This window comes from Scyliorhinus torazame, chromosome 18, assembly GCF_047496885.1.
Source record: "Scyliorhinus torazame isolate Kashiwa2021f chromosome 18, sScyTor2.1, whole genome shotgun sequence".
NCBI lineage: Eukaryota > Metazoa > Chordata > Chondrichthyes > Carcharhiniformes > Scyliorhinidae > Scyliorhinus > Scyliorhinus torazame.
Window position 1 is genome coordinate 130,173,286 of NC_092724.1, and position 16,426 is coordinate 130,189,711.

Sequence of the window (16,426 nt, forward strand, 5' to 3'; positions counted from 1 at the left end):
CGGAACAAATGGTGTTTTCTTATTTTAGGCAAAAAGACATCATATCATCGCTGTACTGCCAGACTGGATTTAAAAATCAGAATGGGAATAATTTTTAACCAAAGCAGCAGAAGAAGACTGTTTTATCCTTTTATTAAGAGAATGGTTGAATGGTATTTCTCTGAGTTAAGGCTGTCTTCGCATACATTACTTGATTGGCACTGATTGTTCAGGAGGAAAAGAACGAATTCATAAGGTATTCATGGTGTCTCATTAAAAATGACTTGTACTGTATCAAATAGTGATTTATTTGGTGGTGAGAAGCTAGATACTGGAAAAAATAGATAACCTAACATCACATATGGACAGGTCTGATGGTGCCAAAAAAAGTTTTAATACAATTTTATCTATTTTTAAATCTTATTATTGTAATTTCCCTCAGTAATATCTGATTTATTGTTTCAAAGACTTACAATGAAATTATAGGCATACAGACCTTTCAAATTCAATTCTTACAGCTGGCCTACATAACCTGATGGAGATGTTGAAAGATCACAATGTAAAGTTCAAACTGTGTTACTGTTTCTCATTTATACTGAGGCAAACCATCATGATCTTGCAGTATGAAGACTGTAATTTTTAAAAGTTCAGGCTCTTTGCTCTTGGATGTCTTTGATTTTGGCGAAAGTCCCATTTGCTTTGCCCCCTCGACTCATTATAATTGGTCCATAATAATAATTTGTTGTTACAAGTAGGCTTCAATGAAGTTACTGTGAAAAGCCCCTAGACGCCACATTCCGGCGCCTGTTCGGGAAGGTTGATAGGGGAATTGAACCCGCGTTGCTGGCTGTGTTCTGCATTACAAGCCAGTGATTTGGCCCTCTGTGCTAAACTAGCCTCATTACAATTTGTAATTTAGTAGAAGCCTGGTGCTTTATTTTGAATGAAACCTGTATTTACAACATGGGGCTTGCTGGCTAACAGAGTGTTCCCCAGGTCCCCACTGCCGCTGGTTCTATACTGAATCACAAAACTAAATTCCAGCTCTCATTCTCAATTTCTGCCAAGGACATTACATTATTTAGTGGTGAGTCACTGAGCTGGTATCAGTTTTTAGCTCTATAATTTGATATTTGGCAAAATCAATTCATAGGCCTTTTAAAGTTCAGAGAAAAACATGGTAGCAAAATAAAATCTAGTTTCACTGTTCCGATTTGAATCACTCCATAATTCGTGGCCATGTCTTCAGCTTTCTAGGCCCTGGGCTGTGTCATTTCCTGGCCAAACCTCTTTATCTCTGTTATAACCTGCCTGCTTACCATTGGCTGGCACTAATGACAATCCCACAATCCTGTGGGAGTATGAGCTTCCCCAATGAGGGGGGCAGAGAAATCATTAGCAGACTCCCTGTATAAATACAGCTGTCCAGTTTGGAACCAGCAGGAAGGAATAAGCAGCAAGTGAGGGTGCTGCTGCTGCTGTTGTGTATAGTATATGTTATTGTAAATAAATGTTATTTCTTTGTATCCTTGAAACTCATGCTGGATTCTTCGTGGCCCTCACAAAAATCTCTTTCTCCTCCTTCAAGCCACCCTGTAAAGCTTACCTATTTGTCAGTCCAAATATCTCCTTGTATGGTTCAGGTCATATTTTCTTTGATAAAGCTCCTGTGAATCATCTTGGAAGGTTTTACCATGTGAAAGATATTATATAAATGTAAGTTGTTGCAATCAAACCGTCTCTCAATTTCTCCAGTGCACTGGACAATTTATTACATGATGTAGCCCAGAATTCTCTGGTCTTTGGGATTCTCATTTCCCTGTGCTCCCCTGCCTGTGGGTTTCCTGGCGACATGGGGTGGCTTCAATAGGAATTGCCATTGAAAGTGGAGTAGAGAATCCCACCGCCAACTAATGGAACGCTGCCAAGAAACACACGGCTGGGGGACCAGAGAATCTCGCCCATAGTTAAGTTTAGTTACATTGATATTGAGGTCGAATTAAACTCCAAATTCTAATGCTGCATTTACATGACCTTTGTGGTATTGATGGTGAGAAATAGTTTGATTTTCTGGAGTAAAGGAGTGTGATTCTCTCTTCCAAGGAGACACATTGGGCGGGATTTCCCCCGCCATTGGCTAAAGGTGGGATCTTCCAGTCCCACTGCTGTCAATGGGGTTTCCCATTGTTTGCACCCTTCACCGCTGGGAAACCCATGGCAGGGGGTCGCTGTCAGTGGAACCAGGAATCCCGCCGACGGGATCAGCCGGAAAACCCCACTCGACATGTTCATATATGATTACAAACCCACCACAACTGGGACCTGAATATTCAAGGGTATTTGACATTTCAGAAGGACAAGAGGAAAGGAAAAAGAGGTGGGGTAGGTCTGTTTATAAAGGACAAAATTAGTGTGGCAGTGAGAAATGATCTTGGTTTGGAATATCAAAATGGAGAATCAGATTGGGTGGAAATAAGAAATAGCAAAGGCAAAAAGCAAGAAGTCACTGGCAGGAGTGGTTTATGGGCATCCATGACTGCAGCTACACTGGTGGACCGAATATACATCAGGAAGTAATGGGGGCTTGGAAGAAGGGTGCCTGAATAATCATTTGTATAGAGCAGGTAGCCTAAAAGATGAGTTCTGAGAGTGTATTTGGGACAGTTTTGTTTGGAACAATACAGTCTGGAACCAAGCAGGGAACAGGCTATTTTATTATTGATAATGTGTAATATAATAGGATTTATTAATGACCTCATGATAAAGGATCCTCTCTGTAAGTATGACCATACCATGATAGAATTTCACAGTCAGTTTGAGGGTGAGAAATTTGGGTCTGAAACTAATGTCTTCAACTTAAATAAAGGCAATTACAAGGCTGTAAAGACAGGGTTGTCTAAAGTAGACTGGGACAACAGGTATAAAGGTAAGACAGTAGAGAGGCAGTGGCAGATATTTAAAGAGATGCTTCACTCTCAGAAAAAATATATTCTATTGGGAAAGAAGGTGCACCATCTGTGGCTAACTAGGGAAGTTAGGATGGTATCAAATTAAAAGCAAAGATGTACAATGCTGCAAATATTTGTGGTAGGGCAGAAGATTGGGAAAATTTTAGAAACCAGCAAAGGATTACTTTTTTAAAAATGGAGAAATTGGAGTATTAGTGATAGTTAGCAAGAAATATAAAACAGACCATAGAAGCTTCCAAAAGTATGTAAAAAGTAAAAGAGTTACTTAAATGGAGTGTTGATCCCTGAGAGGGCAAGACTAGGAAATTAATACTGGAATACAAGGATATGCCAGGGACTTTGGGTATTGTATCTGCCTTCACAGTAGAAGATACAAAAATCATCAATAATAATAGATATGCATGGGGCAAAAGAGAGGGAAGAACTTAAAAACAATCACAATCTCAGGAGAGAAGGTAATGAGAAAACAAATGGGATTAAAGGCTGACAAGTCCCCTCGAGCTTGCTGTACCGAGGGTCTTTAAGGAAGTGGCTGCAGGGAAATTGGATGCATTGGTTGCAATCTTTCAAAATTCCCTAGATTCCCTAGACACTGGAAAGGTCCCAGTGGATTGGAAAACTGTGGGCGTCATTCTCCGACCCCCCGCCGGGTCGGAGAATGGCCGTTGGCCGCCGTGAATCCCGCCCCCGCCCCCGCCGAAGGCTCCGAAGGGAGAAAAGTCGGCGGGGCGTTAATGGCGCCGCTGCCACGGAGAATGTCACGGGTCTGCGCAAGGCAGCCGATTTTCGGCCTGCCGATATTCTCCCTTCCGGATGGGCCGAAGTCCCGTCGACGTGATGACCGTTCACGTCGACGTCAATCAAACCTCCTTTTCATCGGCGTGACCCGGTGCTCCAGGCTCACGCCGACCAGCGAGGAGGTGAGTGACGGCCTGGGGGGTTGGCTCTGGGCAGGAAATGGCGTGGCCGCAGACTGATTGCGTGAGGAGAGGTGTGTCTTGGCTTGTGTGTGTGTGCGGCGGGGGGGGGGGGGGTGGTTAAGAGTAGGCTGGGCTCCGGGGGATTGCCGGGAGGGGGTCCGTGCCGGGGTGGAGGTTGGGGGTTGTGGAGGGGGTCCGTGCCGGGGTGGAGGTTGGGGGGGGGGTCTGTGCTGGGGTGGAGGTTGGGGGTTGGGGAGGGGGTCCGTGCCGGGGTGGAGGTTGGGGAGGGGGTCCGTGTCGGGGTGGAGGTTGGGGGGGGGGGTCCGTGCTGGGGTGGACGTTGGGGAGGGGGTCCGTGCCAGGGTGGAGGTTGGGGGGGGGGGTCCGTGCTGGGGTGGAGGTTGGGGGGGGGGTCCGTGCTGGGGTGGAGGTTGGGGAGGGGGTCCCTGCCGGGGTGGAGGTTGGGGGGGGGGTCCGTGCTGGGGTGGAGGTTGGGGGTTGGGGAGGGGGTCCGTGCCGGGGTGGAGGTTGGGGGGGGGGGTCCGTGCTGGGGTGGAGGTTGGGGAGGGGGTCCGTGCCGGGGTGGAGATTGGGGAGGGGGTCCGTGCCGGGGTGGGTGATGGGAGGGCAAATGAGTTGGTCCACCTGGCCAGGTGCCAGCCTCCAACAGTTGGACCCATGCGGTCCATGCCACCTGGCTGGGGGGAGGAGGGGATATGGGCAATGATGACATGTCGTCGTTCCCCTCCCCCCCACCAGGCCGTCATGTTTTCAGACCATCCAGCGATGTTGGCCGCCGTGGTGGCAGCCGCTCATGTCTATGTTGCCCTGGATGAGGAGGAGGAGGAGGAGGAGGAGGAGCGTGCCAGAGAAGCGGCGCAGGCTGCCGCAGTGGGGCAGGCGGCAGCCGCCCAGGCTGGAGGGACACCTGACCGACAGGACGAGGAGGGGGAGGAGGACGTCGTGGCTCCACGGCAACGGAGGCACCCGAGGGCGCCCCGTGTGTACCGGCCCCGGCAGTCATACCAGGACCTCACGGACCGGGAATGCAGGAGGAGACTCCGGATGAGCCGGGAAACCGTGGCACACATCTGCCACCTGCTGGCACACCTGTCACCGCGTGGCACTGGCGGGGGACACCCTCTCCCCGTGTCCGTCAAGGTTACGGTGGCCCTGAACTTTTATGCAACGGGGTCATTCCAGGCACCGAGTGGGGACCTGTCCGGCATATCGCAGACATCGGTGCATCGGTGCATCCGGGCAGTGACAGATGCCCTTTATGCCATGGCGCACCGCTACATCCGCTTCCCCGTGGACCGGGCCAGCCAAGATGCCCGGGCCGTGGGCTTCTCTGCCGTTGCCGGGTTCCCCATGGTCCAGGGCGCGATCGATGGGATGCACGTCGCCGTGCGGCCACCTGCAGAGAACAGGGCCGTGTTCACTAATAGGAAGGGGACCTATTCAATGAACGTACAGGTGGTCTGCGACCACCGCATGATGATCCTGCACGTCTGTGCCCGTCACCCAGGCAGTGTACACGACTCATTCATGTTGTCGCGGTCATCCATCCCCGGCATGTACGAGGGACGCCATCCCCGGCTGAGGGGCTGGTTGCTGGGCGACAGGGGCTACCCATTGCGATCGTGGCTGATGACGCCTATACGGAGGCCACGCAATGAGGCGGAGAACCGCTACAATGATGCCCATGTAGCGACAAGGGGAGTGATCGAGAGGTGCTTTGGCGTGCTGAAGATGCGTTTCAGGTGCCTGGACCTCTCTGGGGGCGCCCTCCAGTATCGGTCAGATAGGGTCGGCCGCATCATTGTGGTGTGCTGCGTCCTGCACAACATAGCCCAGCAGAGGGGCGATGTGCCGCAGGCAGAGGAGGGCGGAGTGGAGGAGCAGCAGGAAGAGGCCCAGTCCTCCCCAGATGAGGGGGATGGGGGCAATGGTCAGGGCAGACGGGGTAGACACAGGCGGGTGGCTGTCCACCGTTACCGGCTGGCCCAGCGGGCACGGGACAGACTGATAGACGCCCGCTTCACTGACTAGATGGGCGTGGGAATCGGGTAGTATGGCCACAGACCGCACACCATGACAACAGCCGACCACCCACACCCCCCACCCATCCACCCACCCAGCACTTTCACCCCCCTCCCCAACCCCACACACCCCACCCGCATGCACACCGCCCCCCCGCCCCCAATTGCCGATCCACCGGCGGCACAACGGGCCGGGCTCACCCAGTTGCGGGTGGACGCGTGTCTATCGCAGGCCATGGAGGATGATGACAACCCGCCTCCGATGAGCTCCTGGCTCTACATCGTTGGACTATGTCTGACCCATGGCCACAGTACCACCATCCACCCGGACCATCCCTGCATGCGGCTGTGACACTGCAGCGCACGGTCCCGTCCTCTGCCCGGGGGATGTTGATGGCGGCCCAGGGGGAAGCGGGCAGACTCACCTGGGGCTGAGGTAAGACCACCCGTCACACACACACTTGCGCTCAACGTACATGACACGCCCGCACACTTTGGACAGAGCACAAAGGCAGCTTCGGTAGGTGTAACATTGACTTTAATAACCAAAGGAGTTCATGCACGTGCCCTAGCCCCTAAAACTCATCTGTGCCCTGCACCCGTGCCAACTTACTCAGTGTCTAATTGTTTGGCCTTACGGGCCCTTTGACTACGTCTACGTGGTTCCCCAGATGGTACAGCAGAACTGGAGGTGGACTCCTGTGATTCCTGCCCTCTGACACCGGATCCTTTTGGCGGCCGTTTCCTGAGGCGTCCTGGCCTAGATGGGCCAGGCTGCGGCCCGGGCGACTGGGATGGCGAGCTGCCAGCCTGTCCTGCCCGTTGCCCACCCGATGCACCTGGGACGGAAGGGGGGAGTCCGAGGTGTCGCGGTGTACCGGGACCTCCCCTACAGAGGGAGCCGGGACGGACCACACCACCTCCTCCTCCCTCGGGGTGCCCGATGGCCCCCAGGCCTCTACAAGGGTGGGGGATGCGAACGGACTGGCCATCCGACGCGCCCCCGACATCTGGCGCTGCCAGTCCTGGAGGCCCGTGCTGGTATCGACAGGGGTCTGCAGGTTTGCAGCCATGGAGCCCAGGGGGTTGTCGAACCCTGTCTGCGACAGTGCGACGCCAGCTCGCACATGGCCACTGGCGCCGATGCCCTCAGCGATGGCCTGCTGAGACTGGGCCATGGCCTGCAGAGACTGGGCCATGGCCTGCAGAGACTGGGCCATGGCCTGCAGAGACTGGGCTATGGCCTGCTGAGACTGGGCCATGGCCTGCTGAGACTGGGCCATGGCCTGCTGAGACTGGGCCATGGCCTGCTGAGACTGGGCTATGGCGTTGAGCGCCTCTGCCATCTGGCGCTGGCACTGGCTCATGGCCTCCTGTGAGAGGGCAGCCATTTCCTGGGCCACAGACGGCGCCTGCACGGAAGGCCCCAGGCCTCGCTAACCGTTCCCTATGTCTGACACCGTCGCACCCATTGCCTCCACCGCGGACGCCACCCGTGCGGTGTCAGCCTGGGTGGCACGCATGACCGGGACCACTCCCAGCTCCTGGACGCGGGTGGACTCCTCCACCTGCGACCGCAGCCGCCGCAAGCCACCCGTCACCCTATTCGCTCGTCTCCGTGTCGGTGGTTGCATCGGATCTATGTGTGGGTGTGGTAACTGCAGGAACCCTGGATCCATCTGGGCGGCAGATGTTCGCTTGGCCTGGGCTGCCCTCCGACCGCCCGGTCCCTCTGCTGCTCCTACCTCCACCTGCTGTACCGGGACGGCTGTGTTGTGCGCACCAGTGAGTGTACCAGACGCCTCATCACTAAAGTGCCCAACCGTGGTGAGTGTTTCTGCGATGGTGGAGGGTGTTGGTGACAGCAGTGGCGTTGTGTCGTGCTCTTCGTCCCACTCTGAGTCCATGGCACTTTGGGGTGGGGGTTCGTCTCCACCCATCCACTCTGAGTCACTGTCCGGTATTTTGTCTTCCCGGGTAGGGGTGTCCTGGGTAGTGCTGTCCCGGGTAGTGCTGTCCCGGGTAGTGCTGTCCCGGGTAGGGGTGTCCTGGGTAGTGGTGTCCCGGGTAGGGGTGTCCTGGATAGTGGTGTCCTGGGTAGTGGTGTCCTGGCTCGGATGTGACGGGGGCCTGTGGCTGCCCCCCTCATCGCTGGGTGGTCGCTCCCGCACGTGACGGGGGTGTCGTCTCCCTGTTGCTCCAGGTCTCTCCGTCTCCCGTGGTGTGCGAGGGGCATCCTGCGGGCGTCGCATGCTGGAGGGTGCGGGTCTCTCCGTCTCCTGTGGTCTCCGAGGGGCATCCTGCGGGCGTCGCATGCTGGAGGGTGCGGGTCTCTCCGTCTCCCGTGGTCTCCGAGGGGCATCCTGCGGGCGCCGCATGCTGGAGGGTGCGGGTCTCTCCGTCTCCCGTGGTCTCCGAGGGGCATCCTGCGGGCGTCGCATGCTGGAGGGTGCGGGTCTCTCCGTCTCCTGTGGTCTCCGAGGGGCATCCTGCGGGCGGTCTGCATCTGCGGGGATGGGTGCCTGGACGTTTGGTCCTGCGATACACAATGAAGCATGCATGGTTAGACATCAGGCAGTGATCAGGTGATACGGGGGAGGGGGATATAGGGGAGGGGGGATATGGGGACGGGCTGTTGGTGGCTCACTTGCTCGTGGGGCCCCGACCTCTGCATCAGCAACCTCTCGGTCCTCAGGTCCGCCAGCCAGTTCCAGGGCCCTTTCCTCGTGTACGGTCAGTGGCCTCTCATCAGCGGGCCCTCCTCCAGTCCTCACATGCTCCCTATTGTTGTGTGCGCGCTTCTCCTGTGGGGGGGGGGGGTTGGTGGCAGGGGTAAAAGGCAACAGTGTTAGGCAGGTATATGAATGCACGCCGCCATCGGTTGCGCGCGCATTGCAGAGGTTAAGGTTAGGGCTGGATTCACTTGGGGATATGGGGGATATGGGGGAGGGGGGATATGGGGGAGGGGGGATATGGGGGAGGGGGGATATGGGGGAGGGGGGAATATGGGGGAGGGGGGAATATGGGGAGGGGGGATATGGGGGAGGGGGGATATGGGGGAGGGGGGATATGGGGGAGGGGGATATGGGGGAGGGGGGATATGGGGGAGGGGGGATATGGGGGAGGGGGGATATGGGGGAGGGGGGATATGGGGGAGGGGGGATATGGGGGAGGGGGGATATGGGGGAGCGGGGATATGGGGGAGCGGGGATATGGGGGAGCGGGGATATGGGGGAGGGGGGATATGGGGAGGGGGGATATGGGGAGGGGGGATATGGGGGAGGGGGGATACGGGGGATATGGGGAGGGGGGATATGGGGGAGGGGGGATATGGGGGAGGGGGGATATGGGGGAGGGGGGATATGGGGGATATGGGGGAGGGGGGATATGGGGGAGGGGGGAATATGGGGGATATGGGGGAGGGGGGATATGGGGGAGGGGGGATATGGGGGAGGGGGGATATGGGGGAGGGGGGATATGGGGGAGGGGGGATATGGGGGATATGGGGGAGGGGATATGGGGGAGGGGGGATATGGGGGAGGGGGGGTATGGGGGAGGGGGGATATGGGGGATATGGGGGAGGGGGGATATGGGGGAGGGGGGAATATGGGGGATATGGGGGAGGGGGGATATGGGGGAGGGGGGATATGGGGGAGGGGGGATATGGGGGAGGGGGGATATGGGGGATATGGGGGAGGGGGGATATGGGGGAGGGGGGATATGGGGAGGGGGGATATGGGGGAGGGGGATATGGGGAGGGGGGATATGGGGAGGCTCACCCTGCATGCTCTGACGAGGTCGTTCACCTTCTTGTGGCACTGGGTGCCTGTCCGTGGTGTTAGGGCCACAGCGGTGACGGCCTCTGCCACCTCCCTCCACAGACGCCGGCTGTGGCGTGGGGCAACTCTGCGGCCGTGCCCGGGATACAGGGCGTCCCTCCTCTGCTCCACCGCGTCCAGGAGCGCCTCCACATCGCGTGACTCGAACCTCGGGGCTGAGCGACGGCCAGCCATCAAGTCGGGTGTTGCGGTCGGGTGTTGCGGTCGGGTGGGGGGGAGCAGCGCGGCCTTATGAGCCGTCACGCCGTGCAGCGCGTATGACGCTGCACGGCGTGAACCACTGCGCAAGCGCGGATCCCGTTACGTCGCTGCTAGCCCATTTCGGGCCGCAGACTATCGGCCCATTTTTATGACGTGACGCAAGTGGGATTTGCGCCGTTTTTTGCGCCGATAACGGAGAATTTCGCCCTGTAGATGTAACACCATTATTGAATAAAGTAAGAAAGCAGGGCACTATAGGCCAGTTAGTCTAACGGACACTAAGGGGCAATTTGGAATGGCCAATCTACCTAATCTGTACACCTTTGGATAGTGAGAGGAAACCGGGGCACCTGGAAGAAACCCACGCAGGCACAGGGAGAATGTAAAAACTGCATGCAGAAGTCAGCCAAGAGTGGAATCGAACCCAGGTCCCTGGGGCTGTGAAGCAGCAGTGCTAACCACTGTAACCGAGCCAGGTGGAATTAATGTGGGAAAATGTGAAGTTGCCCACTTTGGCAGGAAGAATAGGAAAGTAGAATATTATTCAAATGGAGAGAAACTACAAAATGCAGCAGTGCGGAGGGATCTGGGTGTCTGTGTACATGCAAAATCACATACAGGTACGGCAGGTAATTAGGAAGGCATCTGGAATGTTAGTCTTTATTGCTGTACGGAATGTAAAAGTAGGGACATTTTACTGAAACTGTATGGGATATTGGGTGAGACTGTGTACAGTTCTGGTCCCCTTACGTAAGGAGGGATATATTTGCATTGGTGCAGAGAAAGTTGACTAACCTGGGGTGGGATTCGGCCGTAATTGGCGGGGCGGGCAATGCCGGCAGGAAGGAGTGGCGTGAATCACTCCAGCGTCGGCCCCGCCCCAAAGGATCAGAATCCTCATGTGCTGGCGTCATCCCAGCGCATGTGCAGAGGGCTTCGTCTCCGCACCGGCCATGGCAGACTGCTACAGCCGCCGGTGCGGAAGAATAGAGTTCCCCCACGGCACAGGCCCACCCGCGGATTGGTGGGCCCCGATCGCGGGCCAGGCCACCGTGGGGGCAAATCCTGGGGCCAGATCCCCCCGCGCCCCCCCCGAGAACCCCGGAGGCCGCCCGCGCCGCCAGGTCCCGCCGGTAAGGACCTACTCTAATTTACGCCAGTGGGACCGGCAAAAAACGGGCGGCCACTTGGCCCATCGCGGGCCGAAGGATCGCCGGGGGGGGGGGCGCTGCCAGAACCCACCGACTGGCGCGGCGCGATTCCTGCCCCTGCCAAATCTCCGACGTTGGAGAATTCGGCAGCCGGCGGGGACAGGATTCACGCCGCCCCCCCCGGTGATACTCCGACCCAGCGGGGGGTCGGAGAATCCCGCCCCTGATTACTGGAAGAAAGAGTTGTCTTATGAGGAAGGGTTGAGCAGGTTGGACCTATACTCATTGGAATTTAGAAGAATGAAAGGTGATCATATTGAAACATATAAGTGTTACAGAAATGTGTACTTTCTCTTTTACTGCCTGTAATCTGTATGTTTTATATGGAAATAAGTATGTCTTTTCTCACCCTTAGAGTGTGCATTCCAATTAAATAATTCAACAGCAGGCTTTCGTAATTTCAAAATAAAGAAGCCTGTTTATTCTCACACATTTACCCTGAATTAATGCAACATCACATATTCAGTCTCTCGTGTGCGGATTTGCCGTCAGCGACCGGAGAATCCAGCCCATAATGTCCAAATAACCTAACAGCACGTCTTTCGGGACTTGTGGGAGGAAACCGGAGCACCCAGAGGAAACCCACGCAGATCCAGAGAGAATGTGCAGACTCCACACAGACAGTGACCCAAGCCGAGAATCGAACCTGGGACCCTGGCGCTGTGAAGCAACAGTGCTAACCACTGTGCTACCATGCCGCCCCATAACCAACTTTACTTGGAAATTAAAGTGAGACCAGCTTTGATTGGAATTGGGATGTAACATTAATACTTGAGGAAAACGCTCAGAAAACAGTATACATACTTAAAGTTCACATTAGATTGGCTGAATTCACTTCAGCATCTTTCAGGAAAGTTAAAGCTATTAAGAGAAATTAGGGCAGAGATGATCCTCCCATTAACTTGTGTCAACCTCACTAAGTCTAGTCCTCTAATAACTTGGGGAATTAAGGTAAATGTCAGTTCAATAATCGATGGAGATCTGATTTAAATATTTTACTGTAAAGGGGGCCATGATCCTGGTCAGGGGTGAGAAACCAGGGATGAGGGAGGTCCAGAGACAACATGAACTTTGGTGGGGCCGGGGGAGCGATGGGGTGTGGTGTCCAACTTCAGAAGGGGACTTCTGATGGAGGCGCTCCATCCCAACTTCCCACCCAAGGTCTAACTCTATTGCTTTTCAGCCTTCCCCCATGCAAGTACAATCGTCCTGCTAGCCTAAAGAATTGAGGCTGACGCGAAACATCCCTTATACAGCCAATATTTGGCCACTTATGGGCTTCAATTGGGGTAAGGGCGGGTTTATCTGCTGAGGCCTTTCCCGCCCCACAATAAATTGTTGTGTGGTTGGGGGCGAGCAGGTACGAGACGGGAATCACATCCCTTCAATTTTACATTCTGTCACCCTGCCTAAAAACCCACCGATAGTGGAGTGTAAATTCTAGGCTCTATCTTCACTTTTGCAGCTCTACAAAGGAAAGCTGACATTTATCCATCAGTTAAATGTGAACGATCACCAACTTTCCCCGTTGTACATCAATGGCCTTCAGTTTCAAGACATTCTCGCCTAAACATTACGGGACGGAAAATGTGATTGTTCATTTAAAGGTCCATTGACCTCGGGCGGGAAATTCCAGTCTTGGGGTGGACCCAAACGGGAAATTCCCGCACTCTGACTGGACAATGGTCATTGATCATGTAAAAGAAAAAGGCAACTCATACTGAGATCCTTTATTATCCCAAGACCCAGGATAGGCCTGGACAGACTGCGGAGGAACACCAACAAGACAACAGCCGCAGAGAAAGGCTGGGCCACCTTTGCCTTTTAAGAACCAGTGGTTGTCAGCACATTCGAGAACCAGACTCTGGAACTAGCTGCAGGTCGTCAAGCAGCCAAATTACTTAAGTTGTTCCAGTTTCAGAGCTCAACTGAGAACCAACCTCCTTGATATTGAACTACAAGAAATCTCACAACTTGCTATGAACACTTTCAGTTCAATTTTAAGTCATCAAGAGGCAGTAACGTAGTGGTATTTTCATAGATACCCAGGGTAATGCTCAAGGGGCCAAGGTTCAAATCCATGGCAGATGGTTAAATTTGAATTGAATTAAAAATCTAATGACAACCATGAAACCATTGTCATTAAAAAAAAACCCATCTGGTTCACTAATGTCCTTTAAGGAAGGAAATCTGCCATCCTTACCTGATCTGGCCGACATATGACTCCAGGTCTGCAGCAATGTGGCTAATTCTTATAGTGTCCCCCTCAAGGAATATTAGGGATGGGCAATAAATTCTGGCCCATCCACCAACACCCACATTCCATGAAAGAATATATATTTTTTAAATAGCGGAAGGCATTGAATGCTGCAAAGACTTGTGCTCCAGAACTTGCCCCACCTTTAGCCAATCTGTTTCAGTAGAGCAACAACATTGGCATCTACCCAGCAATGTGCAAAATTGACCAATCACCACCCCATCGGTCGACATTTGATCATCAGCAAAGTGATGGAAGGGGCCATCGACAATGCTATCGAGTGCCATTTACTCAGCAATAACTTGATTCTCACTTCAGATTCCGCCATGGCCAGTCTTCTTCTGACCTCATTGCAGTCTTAATCCAAACATGGACAAATGAACTGAATTCAAGAAGTGAGGTGAGAGTGACTACCCTTGACATCAAAGTGGAATGTGAATGAGTGTGGCATTGAAGGGCTCCCGCCCACACACACAATACAAGGGTGATCCAACACTCCATTAGAGACTCTCCCATTACAGTGACCCCCACGAGACACTCCCCATAAGAGAGACCCCCATCAGAAACCGTGCCATAAGAGATCCCTCAGATACCCCCCTCCACAAGATAGTCACCAGGAAGCCCACCGACAAGAGTGACCCCCACCAGAGACCACTCCCGATTCTTTCTAGGAATTTAGAGGTGCTACTTCCTCTGTCTGAGCCAGCAAGTGTATTGCACAGCTGAGTTTTAAAGCAATGTTTTTTATCACTGTCTGGACTGCTCTCAAGCGTCAAGGCAGGGAGTTCTAGTAATTGGGGGTCTCCAGACAAAGGATGCAGTAATGGGGGGTTTCCAGGTAGGCACCTCTTAGATGAGGGTCTGTAATGGAGGGTTTCCAGGCAGGGGTGTCTGTAATCGAAGGCTTTGAGGCAAGGGTCTCTCTCATCGAAGGATTTGTGGTGGAGGTCTCTATAATAGGGGGTTTCTGCTGAAGCAGAAGCCCCTCCAGCCAGTGGTACGGATCCCGGCCGAGTGTGGCGGCGCTGGACACAGTCCTCAACCGCCACACCGGGTTCACGATTTGTGTGAGGACATGTGTCTCGCGCCGTAGGGAACTCAGGCCATCAGGGGTGGAACATCGTGTGTGGGACGGCCGATGAGGCGCCAATGGCATTGCGACTGCAAGCGGCACACGTCGCGATGACTGAGCGGACGGAGATTCGCAAACTGGCCTAGATTCAGGTGTCAGAATCAATTCACCGCCGATTGCTTATAATGATTTCAGCGTCGTGAAACGGAGAATCCCGGCCAATCTCTGTTGGTTGACGCTGAAATTGGGAAACGTAATTGGCAGAAAATAGGATCCGACGCAAAAATGGCGGCGTGCGCCGATTTGACGCCAAATCACAATTCTCCATCACCCCGACACGGCTTCAATGTGTTCCGGAACGCACATACAGTAAACACCGTTTGCATACCATTCACGGGCCCAACCCGATATTCTCTGGGGCATCCGCGATTCTCCGCCTCTGATGGGCTGAGTTCCTGATGGCGCAATTCACTTGTGCTTTTAAAAATTGTGAAACCGGCATCATGGCTGCTGAGGGACAGAGGGTATGGAAAGTGTCCAACATGGCCATAGTTTGCTGACAAATGTGCTGCTGGCCAGGGGGGCTTGTGCCAGGTCTGGGGGGAGTAGTGGGACGTGGCCAGGAGGTGGGCTTTGGGTATGGGGTGGACGGGCACGGAGCACCATTGCCGCAGCCGGAAAGGCAGCCATGCAGGTTCAACGTTGCTGACAGCCCGCTGTGAACTCTGGGCCATAGGTCGTATGGGTATCCCCCCAGGGCACTCCCCCAAGTGCCCTCTGGACCCAGCCAACCTAACAGCGGGATGGGCGCACTCCAGCGCAACCAGTGCCATCTTATTGGCTGGGATGAGTGTGTGTGGGTTTGTAATGTGTATATGCGGCTGCAACTTGTGAGCCTCCCGAGTGTCAATCAATGACCCGGCGAATCGCACACCCTTTTTCACTGGAATCAGATGTGTTCCACATGGCGCAGGAGCTAGCCCCTTAATAGTAGCTGAATCGGTCCCAGTATGGCACTAGTTTTGCTGTTGTGGAAGTCGGTGTCAACACTTACTCTCAGAAAAGCAGAATCTCGCTCGTGGAGTTGTTTGGGATGTAGGAGCTTCTCTGCAACACAGACTGAAGCCATGGAAAGTGCAAACCTGAGGCACAAGAACAATAGCACTGACAGAATGGTGTTTTTACAGTCTAACAGTTCACATTAATAGTTTCAGTTGCAAATGCAGGCATAGGAATTTATGATAGGAAGTTAGACAAAAAATCTACACAGGCAATTGATTTTCAATAAATTAATAGATATATTGATTTTGTTATTATATGCTCTCTTAAAGTCGCAAAGCATTTTGTATCAAATCCATTACTTGGAAACTGTGATGGGGAAGCACCCTTTTTGCACACAGGAGCATCTCATGGATAACAACTGGTTAGGCACTCCTTCTTTAAACATTGGCATTTGTCACGTACACATAAACCAGCCATGATCATGACCAACTCAGTTCTCCTTCCGTTCTGCAGCTGGGGTGCCAGGTTCCATCACATGCTCAGATCCTGGGATAGGGCTTACACTCCTAACCTTCTGATGAGTAAGCAGGTTTGCTACCAGTTGAGAGAAACCCATGTATGTTTATACTCTGCTTTATTGGAAAGAATGTGCACATCAATGGCAGTTAGTGGGTGAGATTGGTAGACAATTGATTGTAAAGCTTTTCTGCAAACATGCACATTATAATTCTGAAAACTGCACAAATATAGAGAGCGGCACCAAATATAACATTTCAGCCACTGCTATTTCATTCACCAACAAATTAAACTGAGGAAAAAGTCGAGACATTTGTTCAAATATTTTTTTATTGTAAATTTAGAGTGCCCAATTAATTTTTTCCAATTAAGGGGCAATTTAGCGTGGCCAATCCACCTATCCTGCACATAGAACATG

At 53.5% G+C, this 16,426-nt stretch overlaps 1 protein-coding gene across 1 annotated transcript in view; it reads left to right on the forward strand.

The window, feature by feature from the left end:
* rbfox3a (RNA binding fox-1 homolog 3a) overlaps nucleotides 1–16,426 on the forward strand; it is a 1,900,245-nt gene that overhangs the window by 247,849 nt on the left and 1,635,970 nt on the right. The gene's annotated exons all lie outside the window — the stretch shown is intronic.